A 14016-nucleotide genomic window follows, 5' to 3' on the forward strand; every position below is an offset into this window, starting at 1 on the left:
TACTGTACATATTCAAAGGACAATTACAAAAACCCTTCTATTTTAGTAAGAATTCCCTACAAATTACTCAATGCCCTGTGAATAAAAAAAGCCATAGCAAACAGTTCTCTTGAATAGACAAGGTTTTAACCACACAGAAGTTTGAAGGAAGACAACTATCTACAATCAACAACAAGAGAGTAGGCAACATGACATAAGGCAACAGAAATTTACATTATTCAAACAAGGCTGCCTTTTGCTATATCATTTACTGTACTTCAAGCAGCAGGACACAGTTTCTATTAATAAACATTGAACCTGGAGTACATGCTTCAACATTGTTTTACCATATGCAGCTCTTAAATTTTATTTAAAAATAGACAGTAAATCAGTCTTCTAACATACACTCAGCTAACCTGCATTACATAAAAGCTTCCGAAAAAATTCTCAAATGAGAGCAGGAAAACAATGTTCTTTAAAAATACACTGAAGTTTGTGAAAAGTAGATGCGGCTAAAAGCATTTCCAGATTTATATTTTCTACTAGATACAAGTTGTTATTTTGCAATGATGTATATTTATTCCAATACAGTATTACTGGAAGCATCAATATTGATGTAGTTACAATAAAAACTAAAATCATAATGTGTTAATTATATAAAAATGGGCGGAGGAGTAAGAGGGAAGGGGCAGAAATCAGTAAAAGATAAAGAGATAAATGAGAACAATAAGAAAGCAAATGTACATAAAAAACAGACTAGAGTATGACAAAACCTGCTAAAATCAGCCGAACACAAAATTAGTAATTATTAAGACAAAACCATCGAACTGGCAGCTAAGTCTGCTCAAGAGGTAAAAAGCAAAGGAGCCTCAGCCTACCTTTTACTAGTTTTTTAATGTTAAAGAGAAATAGAATTCAAATACATTGTCTAAAATGAAAACAAACACTATTACAGCTATCCATGTTCCTGCTTCCTCCTCCCAATCTTTCAGAACCTAACAATCTACTAAGATATAGCAGGTTTCATTAGTTAACCAGAACCCTCACTAAAATTGGCTAAAAAAACCCAAAATCTCTGCACAAGTCTATCTTAATACCAATTATCCAATGAAATAGAAGGCCTGAGTTCTTATCTTCACTTCTACTGTTTGGTTTCTTCACAGCTTTGCCACTTAATTTCTTCTTTCCCCAATTCCTCATTTTTAGAGTAAGAACAGATTGCACCTTTGGTCACAGTACTGTGTGCCCATGGCTCCAAACAGCTGAAAGCAGCAGTCACCTAAGACACAAAACAGCTAAGACACGAAACAAGGGCCGCATACTGTATGATTAGAGTCAATCTCAGGAGCAGAAATTGCCTTTTCTCTTTTTTGTCATCTTTTCATTTGCTGCCGATCAGTTTTGCCTTCTAGGAAGCAGACACGAACTTTATTTACAAGCAGTATCAGTGCCAGCACATGACAATCACTCCATTCAGAACAAGACAACATCTTCAATACAAAATCAAAAGATCTCTCTAAAGCTAGCAGACTTCTGAAATTTATCAGTGCACTGAGAATAAATTATTTTATCAATAATACCGCAACAGCCAAATACACTGAATTATGGATTAAACAAACTTTAACAATGATAATGCAAAAAAATAGGAGATACGGTTGTACCTATTTAGTCCATGATTTATGAGCAAAGCCTTCAAGATTTTTTAATTAAAACATTAAAAAGTTCTGATGTGTCTTTCCTTCAAATTTAGAAATGCACATATTTTTAAGCAAGGCAATGCTGAAATTATTAAAAAAACATAATAAAAATGCTGAGCAAGTGAGAAATGAGGGGCTTTATGACTGCTAGTTTAAAAAAAAAAAAGTCATCTTCTTTCAACTATTTTAGTTTCTAGTTTATATTTCCTAAAATCTTTAAATGACAGAAACTTCTTCAACCAAGCAAGGAAGAAAACTTTACAGAGATCTGATGTCTTGTCAAGGTATTGCTGTAAGCCCAGAAAAAATAACCCACCTATTGTAAGAATGCACACCACTAAGAAATCCAAATAGCTTTCTGATTGTGTTAGAAAGTAAATAAAACAAAGGCTCTGGCCACAAAGATCGTATCGTTCAAGAGTGTTATCATCTTATGCAAACTGGACTACAGCAGAAAGAGTTTGTGTTTCATAAAAATTTAATTGCCTTTGTAGGATATATTTAACTTTTAAAGTGTTGACAGGCAGACTTCATTTCTGGCATTTCCAAACAAAACCGAACAATTAACAATAAACTTTGGGTAAAAACGAAATGGGGCACAAAGTGCTCATTAAAAACTTTTGAAAGGAACACTATTATTCTCTAAACAAATTGGGCTAGCAGTGTAAGGACTTTTTTCAAAACTGAAAGTGACCCCGCTGCATGAAAGCAGATTGTAACTAACTGTATTATGGTGCACTACGGTGCATGACCACATTCACTTTTTGAAGAAAGAACACCAAAACTAAGCCATACATCATATAAATAAGAACTATAGTGACATCGCATCAGTATCCAAGTCTTTATTCAGTAGAAGTGCTAAAAATAAGTTAACTTTCAGCTAGAAATTAAGTTAAAAAACAAACAGTGAGCATCATATTAATCAGGTTACTCAGTTCAGGCCAAAAAGATGGCTATCCACCACGTTTTGTTTGTTGTTTTTTTTTTTGAAGTACAACTTCTCATTGTGTTCTGTTACCTTATGACAATTAATATCCTGGATTTCTATGTACCTAGCCTGAAAGACTATAAAAAAATGTGCACTTTTTCCATTTGTCCTCAAAAAAAAACACCACCTCTTGAAAATGTCTTACCATGCCACCTGAAAAGTCACAGTGTGCATACATTGTGAACCATGCATGACCTACTGATGCTTCTCAGGCAGAAACAGAATGAAAAATAAAAATGTTTTTCAAATTTGGAAAAACTGCTGCAGGCTTCCCAAAAGCATTAGGCATGGATTCTGAGTATTTTTAGCATTTAAAAATATCTTGTGTTTATATTGGGAGCCCAGCAAAGAAAAAACACAAAGCCAAACAAAAACTCACTAAATAATAGCAATGGAAATATGATTTCTTTTCAATCATTTAGAAGGACAGTAAGTCAGCAGTTCTTACACTCTAAATTAAACCACTCTGAGTACAAGTAAATCTTTGAACAACAGTGGAGGAATAAACCACTACATCTAATAAACTATGTCTAACTCTAATTTTAATTCAAAGATCTCAGTTAATCAGCCATATGGAGAGCAGAACTGAAGTCATAATAGTACTTGAATTTTTTTATATCTCTAATACAGAATACACTGTGTATTTTTACACTAAACTACTTAGAACCACTAGCACATTAGCCTAAGGGCCATGAAGCCACCACCGCACAGAGAAAACCCAAATATAACAAAGTGCCAGCAATATGCTATCTCCAAACACTCAAAAAATCTTGAGTTGAACAATCAAAATTTCTGATGCTGATTTACGCGCTCACAAGCTTTGTTCAGTTTTGTTTACCTGTTCAAAGCTCTGGATTTGCTTACATCAGGCTTCCTTAGCTTTTCCCTTTACTGTTCTGTATACAAGACCACAAAAATAGCTCTTAGGTTTTCTACCTTTTCATTTATTTGAAGGGCTGAGACACTTGGGTTTCCACATGACTCCAAGAAGCACTATGGAGTATCACGTGTCTCGCTACAAGCAGTGGTGCTGCCTGTCGTCATGCCCTGCAGGTTCCTGTGCACTCCAGGTCCCAGCTGATGAACAGCACAAGGCATCACGAGAAAACAGAATAACGCACAACGTTCAGACACGAACTTCCAAGCACAGCATTGCTCCACTACAAGAAACAACAACGGGGGGAAACTACAATCACATATAAAGAATTGTTCCTAATGAACAAACATAGACAAAATATACATATGTGTACAATCCAACAAGAAGTGTTCCCATCCCTCCTCATGATTTTTGCCAAATAGCCACCATATATTGAGCCTCTAGCAACCTAGTTTCTACCTAAAATTTGCTGAGCCAATTGACCTTTTGATACATACAGGAGGTTGCAATGAACCTTGTCGTTCTAATGAGAACACAGCCACTCAGGTACAAATAATCTCTTTTAATTGAATAAGCAGTTCAGATTAACCACAAAGCACCTATAACTATTGCACAGATTGCTTTCAAAGTTGTCCAGGGAAGAGTAAAATCAACTCCAAGTTGTACTCGTGTCAGTGAAATTGCCATTCCTAACTAAGTTCTGCAACATTTTCTGTCTGTGCTGGAAGAATGGTAGATGAAGTGGGAATGAAAAAAGCCATCCTAACCTAAAAATAAAACCTTTCAGTAAGGAATATTGAATGTGAATGGTGTGCACTAAATAAATTTCAAAGAAACAGCTTAACAGAACAGGTTAAGTAGTGTCCATTACAAAAAAAAAAAAAAAAAGGCATGAAACACAAACACGCACCTTCCCAAGTCATCTGGAAATAAGTGAAAAATCACTGGAACTTCCAGAACTGCAAAACAATGCAATTTCAATAAATGCTGGTTTCTTCTTTTGTTTTTCTTTAATGATGGTAGGAACTGGTATTTAAAGTTACTAGTGGAACCCACAAATGAGCCCACACAGCAATGTAGTAATTCTATCAACAGGTATTCTAACTGAAATGGACAAATGCCTTTCACTGCATACTTGTATTTCTGTAAATGCACACAGAACTCAGTCCTGCCTAAGTGGCCTTTCTGCCAAAAGAAAAAGGACACAAATTATTTAGCAGCATCTTCAAATACGAGTTATCAGTTTAAAGAGAAAAAAAACAAAAACAAAAACAAAAAACAAAAAACACAGAACATCATCTGCAGTTAAAAATCTGTGGACTTTATTAAATAAAAGTTTACACAGCAAGGTACAAAATTTCTCATTATGATAACATTAGTCAAACATCAGTCAATGAATGATAAGTTACCATAAAATGTGACTTCTCTTTAATATGCCAAACATTTTGATAGCTAAAACTGTTTTATTTAAATCTATAAGTAATTAAGCATAACAGAATATTAGCCAGAAATTATTCAGTTTTAAGAAGTTTAAACAGCCTTTTGAAGCTCTTGGCACAATTAATGGACTTGGTAAGGCTGTTCTCTGAATGGTCTTGGGAGCCAATTTCTTCCAAAAAAGGGCTGCTTAGACTGCCTGAAGTTGGCACAGAAAAACACTACAGCTGTCAAGGCCTGGGATGTATCAATCTTCAGCATACCCAACAAACATTCAGCCTACTCAAGTGTATGTCAACAGCTCAAGAGGTCAGCAAGAGTGTACCTTGAACAGCTGAGAACTGACATACACAAGGCAGTATACAGATGTCATTTGAAAGTTAGTGAAAATTACTCATTAAAATCATTATTATTCACAACTCATCTAATGTCAAATAAAGACACTCATCCTGTGATAAAGTTTGCATACCAGAACTAGAGAATTATGCAAGAAAAAAAGGGCATTCTGCACATCCCATGAAAAGCGGGATTTTTCCCTCAGCCTATAGTGAAAATAATTGTAGTTCATCATCATACTGAAAGACATACAGAAATGAAGAGTAACTTAGGCCTTGAATGTGTGCTTTGCAAAGCAAACTGGATTTTTATTACTGATTTTTAACAGCAGCAAGCTCAGAAACAGGGATAAAAATGAGACTGACACAGGATATATGGCATGACTAGCTACAGCAGAAGTATTTGCTTGTGAGTGAAGTTATAAACTTATTAAAAGTTAGTGTAAGTCAAAAACACAGAATGCCTCTGGCTTATTAGCAGGAAAATACAAATATTCTTATTTAAATTAAAACAACTTACTTTCCTTTTCAAAGATAAATCCAAGCATAAATACTGTTCTGGACATTTGATATCAAAAGTACATAGAACAAAATCAATATTGCATACAGTTATTTGCCTAAGGGAAACTTTATAGTGACTGAACCACAGAAAGTTTTGAGTACTTTCACACTGCAGAGAACTAGCTGGCATTCTTCTAAGTAATGATACAAACTACTACAGGAAAAGCTTTTAAATTAGCAGTGGAAGAGTGCCAAAAGACATAACAGTATCTCTCTTTTTCTGCTCACTGGAACTATACATTCATGACAGTTTGGATATTAAATTTATAGGTAAGTTTAATTTTTGTTTACCTGTCTATCATGCACTGTGTTGAGAACAAGGATAAACAGAGAACCTTCCTCTTTTAGCATAAATTCATACATCAAGCATGTTAGTTACCTACAGCTTGAAATCATTACTCCTCAAAGTTTCACTGTATTTATTTCAAAGCATGTCAACCGTTAGCAGTGTTCATATCATACCATACATTTTTACAGCAATATAAATTATTATTTACTAATTAGGAAGATACCATCTTCTGAAATCTGGAAGAGAACATCACCAGAACCAGGGGGGGAACAAAAAACAAACAAAAATCAAACACAAAAAACTGCTAGAAAAGCACAGAACACAAACTCTCATTTTAGGTGTTTAATCAGTAGATACCCCCAAAAGAGAAGAAACAGCTGGGAGGACAGAGGGAGCTATTGGTTTACTGTTAATTTTTAATAAGAACAACATAATAATCAGATACAGACATTTTTTTCTATTACAAAGAGAATATTCCAACACAAAATGAAATACACATGACTGTCAGGCCGGAAGAATTCACATGGAAATGCAAAATACTATATGAAATTGAGAAAAAAAAAAAAAAACACATGACATAAAATAATATGGCTGGTATAAGCATTAAAATATCTGCAAGAAAATTGTTAATATGGATCTTTTTGGACTCCCCTAACATCTAGGACACTTCTGACTAAAGAGCTCAAGCCTTTAATTGAGCTGATGTACACACTTAATATGTGAGTAACAGGCTTACTTCTCGACGTCTCACAAGACACTTAAACTTACATTGTTGTATGCTGCCAGTGCAGACTCTCTTGATCCTGCTGTGCCAGTGTATATTCGTGATTTCCAGTCACAGATTACATTCCTAAATAAGAGGTATTCCCTCTACAACCCACCCAGTCCTGCTGCGTGGTTACAGTACAGAATACTTACACTCTATAGAGCCTATCTTTGAGGCGTTATACTTTTCAACAACCTAAAAAGTCATTAGAAGATAAGACCAATCGTCCCCTCACAAGAAAACTTGGTGCTTTTTAATGCACAAGGGTCTAAAGATAACATTAGATTATTTTCCAGTTCACAAAAGTCACTCACACACAGTATGCACTGTTACATCTAATTGCCTGTTAGAGATTTGTAATAAGACTGTATGCACCTTGACGAGATTGACAGCTTCAAAACAGACACCATCAGCAAACAAGTGCATCTTCCCTCCTTCTTTCCCAATTCCTTAATGTTGCAGTATAAGGGGAATGCAACCAACATGTAACTTTATGATACCTAAAAAATAGCCTGATGTATCTTCCAACCACAATTTTCTATTTAAACAATTTCCTGATATCTTGTCTCTGCTGTAGTTTTGAACACAAAAATACCTTTGAATCAAAAATGCAAAGATAGCACAGATTTACATACACATATTTGTAGAATAGAAGTATATACATAAACATAAACATAAACGCATACGCCTCCAAGAGATCGCATCCTTACTCAGAACTCTGTTGAAAGCATAAAGGCACCATAAAAATAATAATACAATGTTACATTACAATGGTGATGGAGTAAAAATATTACACGACTTACACTAAAAGATGCTGTCATTAGACATGATTTCATAATTTAACTCTCAGATTAGTCCCTCAATGTGACAAAAAGACAGCAATCCACTTAACTGAATAATTTTATTACATGTTCTTAATAACTGACTCATTATGGCATTGATGGACAAGAAACACAAGGTATTTCCTTGCCCATCAGGACACAGTCAATGAATTAACCTCACAAAAGTATGATCAGTACTATCACAGGAGGACAGGAGAGAAATAAAAACCTGTTAAATGGCAGAGAGAAGTTACCAGATAGACATGGACATACGACACACAATCCCATCCTCACTGAATAGCTAAAAGTAAATTAACTCCTTTGCTCTTTGGTGAGGGCAGAGTCAGTACACTCAGCATGCCTTCAGTCAGTGGTACAGCCATTACACTAACAATTGTCCCATGCCAAGTACTCAGCATTGAAAACTTAACTCTTGGCTGATGATTTCAAAGAGGAAAGGATAGTAGAACGCAAAGGGTTCAGTTCAAGAAGGACAGGGAACTGCTGGAGAGTGTCTAGCACAGGGCAACAAAGATGATTAAGGGAGTGGAACATCTCCCTTATGAGGCAAGGCTGAGGGAGCTGGGTCTCTCTAGCTTGGAGAAGACTGAGGGGTGACCTATTTAATGTTTACAAATATATAAAAGGTGAGTGTCACAAGGATGGAGCCAGGCTCTTCTCAATGACAACCAATGGTAGGACAAGGGGTAATGGGCTCAAACTGGAACACAAGAGGTTCCACTTAAATTTGAGAAGAAACAACTTCTCAGTGAGGGTGCCAGAGCACTGGAACAGGCTGCCCAGGGGGGTTGTGGAGCCTCCTACTCTGGAGACATTCAAAACCCACCTGGACACATTCCTGTGTAGCCTCATCTAGTTGTTCCTGCTCCGGCAGGGGTTTGGACTAGATGATCTTTTGAGGTCCCTTCCAATCCCTAACATTCTGTGATTCTGTGATTCCAGAGGTAAGGGTTTGCTTTAATCCCTTTATAGATCAAGGATAGGATAACTCATCTGTGACATTTCATTTTGAGCTACAAATATCTACACTACTTCAATTAAAACTAACTGTAGTCATTGAAGTAATTTGGACGGAAGATGCACAGAATAGAACAGGACATGAATTTTCTAAGTCACATAAGTGCTTTGTGGAAGCACTACAATTCTAAGAGTTATTTCAAAACTTCCATCATTTTTTGAATAGGACAGGATAATCTAAAAGTTCCGGCATAGGCCTCAGAGTTAGATTTTATTTAAATGTAATGGTCTTGACTAATGCAGTGATAATGCATTTGCGATTTTCAATGCATTTGAAAATACAAGAATCCACAAGTAGTTTTATTTTACAGACAATATAACCATAGACATACATTTGGGTATATTCACTCTGAACTACCATGACCAATCAAGTAGAATTTGGGTCCATGACGTCAAGTCTGCCTGAAATGACTTTGTAGTACTTCTCAAATCCTGTGAAATTGCAGACATATAGAAGAATATTTGCATAACCTCTGCAACATGAACTAAACAGCACCTGAAACAGTTGAAACAGTGCACACTTAATAACTACAAAGAACAAGACTATCTGAAGTCATTCCCTAAGAACAGCATACCTCCTCCAGAACCAAAATATACCTGACAGAAGAAACAGACCTGCTTCAGTCACTCTCCTCTGGGCTGAATCTGTGGTAAATGTAGAAATGTAGAAAAACTATGTGGTAAATGTAGAAATCTCAGCATGTTCCAGAGGCTTCCTCAGTGCAGCTGGAAAAATTACAAGCATGTAAAACACAACTGTCTTTATTGAGAAACAACAATGTTCCATCGTTCTCATAAAAGGATACTTTTCACTCATGCCTTTCTTATGGCAGTCAGTGAAGTCCCCAGTGACTAGAGGAAAGGGACTACCACACCTTTTTTAAAAAGGGTAAAAAAGAGGACCTTGAGAACTACTGACTAGTCAGCTTCTCTGCAATGCCCATGGAACAGACCCTCCCGGAAGCTATGTCAAGGCATATGGATGACAAGGAAGTGATTAGAGACAGACAACACGGCTTCCATCAAGAGTAAATGGTGCCCGACTAAGCTAATGGTCTTCTACAATGGAGTCACTGCATCAGTGGACAACTGAAGAGCCACACATGTCATCTACCCAGACTTTGTAAAGCCTTTAATACAGTCCCCAACATTCTTATCACTTCATTGGAGAGATATGGCTTTAATGGGTGGACTGTTAGATGCATAAGGAATTGACTGGACGGCCCCATCCAGAGAGACACAATTAGAAGCTCAACACCTAAATGGAAACCAGTAACAAGGTCCATACTGGGACCAATACAGATTAATACCTTCATTAATTACATAGAGTGCGACTGAGTGAATGCCCCCTCAGCACATTTGCAGATGACACTGAGTGCTGCAGTCTTTACACCAGAAGGAAGGGATGCCAGTCAGATGGACGTTGATATGCTTGAGGAGTGGGCCCATGTGAACCCCATGCCGTTCAACGAAGAGAAGTGCAAGGTCCAGCACCTGGGTCAGGGGAATCCCAAACATTAGTACAGACTGTGGGACTGATTGATTGATTGATAGGAACCCCAAGGAGGGGTATACAGGTATACTTGGGTATACAGGCAGATGAAAAACTGGATATGAGCCAGCAAAACACACTTGCAGCCAAGAAAGCCAATTGTATCCTGGGTTGCATTAAAAGAAGCATGGCCAACAGACTGAGGGAGACGATTCTCTCTCACTGTTCTGCTCTCCTGAGACCCCACCTGGAGTAGTGCATCCAGCTCTGGGGACCCCAACACCAGACAGACACAGCTCTGTCCATGCAGGTCCAGAGAACGGCCACAAAAAATCAGACCTGGATCACCTCTCCTGCAAAGAAAGGCTGAGAGAGTTGGGGTTGTTCAGCCTGGAGAACAGAAGGCACAAAGATGACCCTGCATATGGCAGGGGGTGTGGACTAGATGATGTTTAAAAATCTCTTCCAATGCAAACCGTTCTATGGCTCTGATCTGTACACCCAATTTCAGACTCTCACTCACATGGTGGAGACAATGTGAAATATTCACACACAAACATATTGTAAGTAGGTAACTACTTCAGCAAGTGCAAAAAAACTTTTTTTTAAATTTAAATCTCACTCTCAGTTCATCTTCAGTTTTGCTCAAATATTCCAAGCTTGTATGTTTCAGAAGGAAAGCCCAGTTATGCAAAAATTCTTCTAGTTAGCTGACATTTATCAAACATAAAAAAGACAAAAATAAACAAACAGCTATTCAACAACACTACTTCTGTCTATAATATATAGAGAGTAAGGCCTTTACTAACAACACCTGTGTTGTCTGACTCATGTGATTTAGGCTCCTCATGGCAAAGTACAACAGTATAGAATAATAATTAAAAAACAAAAAACAAAAAACAAAAAACCACTCAAAGCACTAAACAGCTGGCATCCCTTGGCACCAATAAATATGTGGTCTCGGCTTAATCACTAATAAAATAAATTAGTATTTAATGAACGGGAGCATTAAACACTTTGCCCCACTTCGAAAGAACAGCATGGATATCAACAATCCATCCAGAAGAAATACTAATGCACTCAAATTGTCATACTAGTAGTTTACAACCATTTAAATTTTGGTCACAAATTAAGAACCAAGTCACCATAAAAGCACATCACTAAGGAAGAACTATCGCCTTTTAGATTTAGTATTTGTTTCAATTCTCAGCTATTGATTTAAAAACATTTCTAATATGTACAATCAACACGCATCTCAAATAGCTATTCATGTATCATGAAAAAATGCGATGTTTTGTTATTTAATATATTTTTCAAATTTACTTCTAAATACAGTAGGAGCATTTTAAAACTATTTATAAATCAATGTTATCATGCCTACCATTAGATTTTCAGTGGGTGTCCTGGATATTAAATAGGTCCAGAATGAAAGAATGCATCTCTTTTCCTAGCTACTGAAATACTTTTCATAAGAAGAAATTGTTATAGCAATCCTATCTGTTACCAATGCTAGTGATAGCAAGTAGAATATTTTACATCCCTTCTTGACCCACAAAGTGACCAATACTAGACAGTCCAGCTGTCCACAAAGTAATGTTCTTTTTCTGCTAACACAGCATAAAATAAAACATGAAGACCAGAAAAGAACTACACACAGCTTCTCACAGTAAGCAGGAAACCTAAAACACAAAACAAAGCCAGCAGCCCCTGAAGCCCTTGTCTTTCCACTTCCCACAAAGTAATAGCCCAACTTCCTTGCTCCTTTTCTACACAAAAATGCTTACGGATACACACAGCCCATTCTTACAAACTTTTCCCCAAACTCTAGCAACGAAGAGAAGCAACAGTGACAGCAACTACAGGAGCATCTTTCTTCCCCAATTATTTATCACCTTTTGACAGAAACTGTGAGAATTCTACCAGCAAATCTACTGCAGCAGAGTACTTGTAGACAGATGATAAGCTCCTAACTTTCTGACTACTGGAGAATTTTCTGGTTTTCAATCTATAAACTACATATGTAAATTGAAAAACATAAGCAGCAGTACTGTTTCTTTGACTGAACACTATGGTCTGCAGACCACTGGCAGCCGACGGATTGCACCTTCTGAGTCAGAGGTATAAATTGCACAGAGTACCATGAATGGTGAACTCTTGAGAGCCCTGTTACTTAGTCACAGCTATATACACCTATAAATTCCTAACACAGCAAAGGAGCAGGCATTATTGCCATCATTGACAAGAAAAGCACAAGCTAGAGAAAACAACGCTAACAAGAGCTCCCTAGAAACAGTATATACAACCACAGAAAAAAGCCAGGGTACTCTTAGTTTTTACAGAACCAGAAAGTTAGAAAGGAAGTCTCTATTAGGAAAATCCACCTTATTTTAGTAGTGAGAGATGCCACGCCACCTTTGAAATCAAAGCTGCAAAGAATACAATCAAGACTGTCTTTTTTTTTAACTAATAATGGCTAAATTGTTAAGACACTTGTTTGAACCCAAAACAGCACTTTCAGCAAATAAAGAAAGAGATCCTAGGCTGGTAAATATGAAATGAAGCTGACCAAACTAAACTCCTTTTGTAACTATCACCAGTAGCATAAGTAAAAACAGAGGACATGTGCTTGCTGCTTCTACCTCTTCCTACTTCCAGCAACATAAGACACTCAACTGTATGTGCAAAACGCTGTCTCATATCATTGTTTGTTCAAAGAAAGGATTTGATGAAGTTCCCCACCATAGGATACTTTAAAAAACACTTCCTATCTTTTTAGTTACAGAATAGGAAGCATGGAAGTGTCTGTACTTTAGCAGTTAAGAGACTAAGAGCTAGAACACCAAATACAGATCTTTTGCTTTAGAAATGCAGGTTGTTTTGCACCAAATGAAACATCTTTGGGCAAAAAAAAAGACCACAAGAAATTAACCACAGAATATACTATAAACCAATTATTAAAATATAAAGTCAGCAGTTGGTTTAAGGAAGTACAGAAGATTAAACAGAAAGCACATGAACGCTAAATAAAAACTCTTGGTCCAGAAACTTCACTCAACAGAATGAGTTTCCAGAGATAGAGTGAATAATTTCCCTTACAAAAAAAAAGAGAAACAAACTACTCTGGTTTCCTTTATCAAGAGCAACTATGCTTGCAAAAACACCTCCAGATGGCCCCAGAAAACATAGATTCACAGGACAAAACAAGATGAGGGTAAAATACATGCCAGATCTTTTAAAAACCAAAAGGAGCCCAAAACTCCAAAGAGCATGAAGAATGTAGGTGTTAAATATTTTCCACAGAAGAGTATTGAGGTGGTAGGCAGCAGCATAACACCCTAAAATACAATGCAGCAGTTAAAGAAAGTAACTGAGAGCAGCTGTGTCATAACTTACTGTTGGACCCTTGCCTTTCCACTGCCCCCCAAAAATGCCGAGCCAGTCACAGAAAGGGAAACAAGGTCTCAAAGTAATCAATAAATTGAAAAATTAAAAATTCCGTGTTAACTTTGCAGTTGTTTTCAGGAAAATTACTCAGTTATTTAAGTAATTCTCAAGTAAAATTAGGAGGAGAACTGAAATTAGAAATTGTTTATTAAGTGATTATCAAAATAATTACACAATGCTCTACTACAGACACCAAAACAGCATAATACAGAGGCAAACATGCTTTAGATTTATTTTTTAGAATCAAGAATCTTGATTCTAAAAAATTTTGACTCCAAGATCTCCTTTACTA

At 36.6% G+C, this 14016-nt stretch overlaps 1 protein-coding gene across 1 annotated transcript in view; it reads right to left on the reverse strand.

Moving 5' to 3' along the window:
* The window catches only part of CNTLN (centlein), a gene marked incomplete at its 3' end in the record, with an annotated part of 188009 nt that overhangs the window by 170337 nt on the left and 3656 nt on the right, over positions 1-14016 (reverse strand). The gene's annotated exons all lie outside the window — the stretch shown is intronic.

Source organism: Nesoenas mayeri (assembly GCF_963082525.1).
Source record: "Nesoenas mayeri genome assembly, chromosome: Z".
NCBI classification, from domain to species: Eukaryota; Metazoa; Chordata; class Aves; order Columbiformes; family Columbidae; genus Nesoenas; species Nesoenas mayeri.